Source organism: Camelus ferus, chromosome 14 (assembly GCF_009834535.1).
Source record: "Camelus ferus isolate YT-003-E chromosome 14, BCGSAC_Cfer_1.0, whole genome shotgun sequence".
NCBI classification, from domain to species: Eukaryota; Metazoa; Chordata; class Mammalia; order Artiodactyla; family Camelidae; genus Camelus; species Camelus ferus.
This window is the reverse complement of record NC_045709.1, coordinates 2,441,418-2,445,514: the sequence shown is the minus strand read 5'-3', so window position 1 is coordinate 2,445,514 and position 4,097 is coordinate 2,441,418. Positions and strand designations below refer to the sequence as shown.

The 4,097-nt window shown below is 39.5% G+C and overlaps 1 long non-coding RNA gene across 1 annotated transcript; it reads left to right on the top strand.

Annotated features, from left to right (window-relative positions):
• The first annotated feature begins 1,151 nt into the window (after positions 1-1,151).
• Positions 1,152-3,652, top strand: LOC116668480. Its single transcript, XR_004325585.1, has 3 exons — positions 1,152-1,214; positions 2,857-2,952; positions 3,392-3,652. It is a non-coding gene; the product is annotated as an uncharacterized LOC116668480 (long non-coding RNA).
• The last annotated feature ends 445 nt before the right edge of the window (positions 3,653-4,097 follow it).

Sequence of the window (4,097 nt, the reverse complement as noted above, 5' to 3'; positions counted from 1 at the left end):
CAAGGTGGTAGTGGTGGCACATGTCATCATAGGTGTTACATAATGCCAGGATGGGAGGGCACACACTTGAAAGATACAACTGTAGCCCTGGACTGATTGCTATGTGGATATGATGGTACTACATTCTACGTGACGGTATGTAAAGTACAAACTGATCAACCCTGGAGCTCCACAGAGGTTATATATTTGAAACCTTTTATTTCTAGTAAGTCTTCAGTAAACACTGAACATGATCAAAGTTTGGAAGGGAAAGGACACATTAACATGTTTATGGTTTGGCTTTAAGTGACAAGAGTTGACAGTGCTAAATTCCTGTAAAAAAGTGATTTAGTTCTGGGGTCTTTGTGGCGCCTGTTAAGCTAACGAGCAGAGGGGTGGGGAGGCTTCCTCCTTTGTGGGAACCATGTTCTTGAATGTACATTCAAAACTCTCCATCTGAAGAGAGAAAAGACCCTCAAACTTGGACTCGCCACACATTTATTTGCTTTGTGGCTTCAGTTCTTTTCTGGTTGTTGTCTCCTGACTTTCAAAAACGAGATCTGAGGCTGAGGTTGAACCTCCCGCCACCAGGAGAGGAAGAGACTGATTTGTGTTTGGAAGTGGGGCAGACTCTGCTCTGGCCGTTTTCTCACCCGCCAGGAGCTAAGGTCAAATCTTTCATCAGATGACCTTGGGAGGCCAGAACGACCCTATCTTTATTTGCCTCCTCCATTGAGAACAGCTTAGGAAAAAATTCCCCGTACACAATGGCATCTTTGTTCTTCACTTTCATACTGTGAAAATGACATGAAATTCTACCAGAAACCCTTTTTCAAAGTTCTGGCTCAATTATACTTAATTATTTGCAGGAGTAATTTTTAAGTTTTAATTTACAAGTTGTTTTTTTTCTGTCTAGAAGGAGTGCACCATTCTGTTGTTGTTGTTTGTTTTGTTTTAATTTTCTATTCCCCCCCAAGAAGGCCGGTGACGGAAAACTCGGGGACTCTAGGATTTCCATAGTATTGGAAGAAAATCCTTCAAAAGACTTTCAATTAAACAGGACTCAATTGTCTACAGCACCCTGAGGTTGAAGAGCCTATCACGATGGGGGATGTTGGGAGGTGGAGATCTCCTGGCCAATCAAAACACTTGTAAGGTTTTAAATTGGGGCTGGAGTTTCTGATAGGGGCCTTCTCTTCCCGGGACCCGTGAGGAGCTTCTGTCTTCTCTTTGGCGTATGTGTTACTTGCATTAACTTAAATCCTAACTCACATCCGGGGGTATTTGAGTAATTTTGTGATGCCTTATTTATTTTACCTAAAATCCCATGGGCATATTTTATATGCGTATTTATTTTAAAAGTGGGGCTTAACATATCTACTTGTTTGGTTAGCTAAGTTGAGATCCTTTTAAAGTGAACATGGTTGTTTGTTTGGTCTGACTATTTAAAGTAGTGCTTTTTTGTTTTCTTGCCTATTCTCGTGTCTGCGTGAATTCAAACAAGTTCAAAATGCTCTTCAAAATGCCACTTAGGTTTAATGTTTCTGAGCCTTTTAGGTAAAGTAAATCATGTTTGCATTCCTTCAAGAAAAGACCTGTCCCTCTGTGCTGTTCTCAAACACCATCTTTTAAGTGGAGCTAACTTTGTGTGTCTGTAGCGCTTTTTATTATGCCTTTATCATTGTCCTTATGATACGTGTTTGTTTAATTTCCTGTCCAAACGTTATTGAGTTTACAGACAGGATGTAATTTATTACAGGGCACTAGCAACTTTTATCATGTGCAATACGTAGTAAGCAATCAATATGTTTGTTCAATTGAGGTTCGCTTGTGCTCGTCTAACCGTGCCTGGGCGATGCCTATGCTGGTCCTTTCTACTCAGTGTTCTATCTGTGCATCAGGAATGCCAACATCACCTGGGAGCTGGTTGCAACTCCAGCATGCTAAGCTCCACCCCAAACCTCAGAAGATGTATTTTTGCAAAATCCCGGCATGATTTCTGTGCATTAAAGTTTTAGAAATGCTCTTAAGTCAATGGTTTGACAAGTGTGGTCTCTTGACCAGCAGTATTAATATCACCTGGGAACTTTTTAAAAAGGCAAGTTCTTGGGCCTAATCCCAGATGTACTGAATTAGAGACCCTGGTGGGGGCCCAGGAGTAGCTGCAGGATTTCAGGGTGATTCTGATGAATGCTAACATTCAAGAGCTGCTGTTCACACTGTCAGCCTCTTTCCCAGCCTCTCTCCGAAAATAAAGAAGATCAACCTACACCTGGCCTGAACTATGATTAATGCCAAGTAGATTCATGGCATCAATCCGGTGAATGACTGAAATATTTACTTCATGTATCACTAGAGATCTGGCCAATTAAGTCACTGATGCAAGTTTGATAATGGAAATGAAATTACATGTAAGTAAAAATTTAAAGCTTCATGTATCCATTATTTTGACTCAGAAATAATTTCACAGTATTTGATTCGTTTAGTCCAAGCTATTGGTTTGACGAATAAGAACATGGAGGCTGATGGTTTGAATGATTTTCCCTCTGTGAGGGAGGGGTAGCATCTAAGCCAGTGATGTCACCAGTTTACCATTTTGCCTGTAGATGTCTTAATTTTATTTTTTTATGAGCATTTTATCTATCACTTCAATAAGAATGTTATAAATAGATGGAATTTGGGAACTTTGTAGAGCAACACCCTTATTTTACAGATGAGGATACTAAGGAGTTGAGAAGCGTTATGAATGCTTTCATGTTACTATACGGTTGGGACATTCTGGGCCAAATAAATGACATGCTATAAATACAGAAATATATTTTATATAATTTTTAAAATATGTATTTTTAATATATATTATATAATTTTTTTCTCTAGATCATGCAGTCCTCATATTCCAAGGGCATTCCTGCTCAGACTGCTTATCTGTTTCAGTGTGGTGCCATCTGCTCTCATTCAAAGGATAATAAAACGGTTAGTCTCTAGAGCCAAATGCTTGCCTGCCTCCTCTTCCCAGTGAGAATTTGTTTACTTTATGAAGATGAGGACTTTCTTTCTTCTCTAGGGGGTGGTAGTTGACAGTACAACCTACAGTCTATCAAAGCTCTCAGATTCATCATTTTGGGGTTCCTCTCCTGGGGTGGTGGTGGGGGGGTGGCTGTAGTATGCATAGGGTATGGCACGTTCTCTTTGAGTTGCTCTGAAGGGGGAAAATGGAGCATAAAGAACCAGCATGGTTATTGCTATAAGTAATAATAGTCTGTCCCTGATTGAAAGACCTTGGGCTTGCTTTCAGGGTAGCGTAAACACAGCTGACCCTTAAATAACATGAGGGTTAGGAGCACCGAACATGTCTGCATGGTCAAAAATCCGTGTAGAACTTTACTGTTAGCCCTCCCTCTCTGCTGTTTAGCATCTTCAGGTTCAACCAACCTCGGATCATGTGACACTGTGGTGTGTAGTTACGGAAGAAAATCCATGGACCTGCAAGTTCAGGGGTCAACTGTAAACGTATACTGACATACCTCAGAGATTCTGCAACTTTGGTTCCAGACAACCCTGCTGCAATACAGCAAATATCATAAAAAAGTGACTCACAGAAATGTTTGGTTTCCCAGTGCATATAAAAGATATGTTTATTCGACTGTACTCTAAATAAACTGTGAAATAGAATTATGCCTAAAAAAATGTGCAGACCTTAATTAAAATATACTTTATTGCTAAAAAAAGAAATCTAACCATCATTGGAGTCTTCAGCAAGTCATAATCTTTTTGTGGTAGTAACATCAGAGATCACGGATCACAGATCATGACAAATGTAATAATGAAAACATTTTAAATAACTGTGAGAATTACCAAAATGTGATACAGAGGCACAAAGTGAGCAAATGTGGCTGGAAAAAAAAATGGTGCCAAAAGACTGGTTCAATGCAGGGGTGCTAAAAGCCTTCAATTTGTAAAAACAAACAAACAAACAAAAAACAAAACCACAGTCTCCATGAAGAGCAATAAGACAAAGTGGAATAAAATGAAATATGCCTGTATTAAAAATGTATCAGAAGGCTGACAGAGTTGAAGTGACCCAACTGAAACTCATTTTATGAATGGTGTAGAATGGT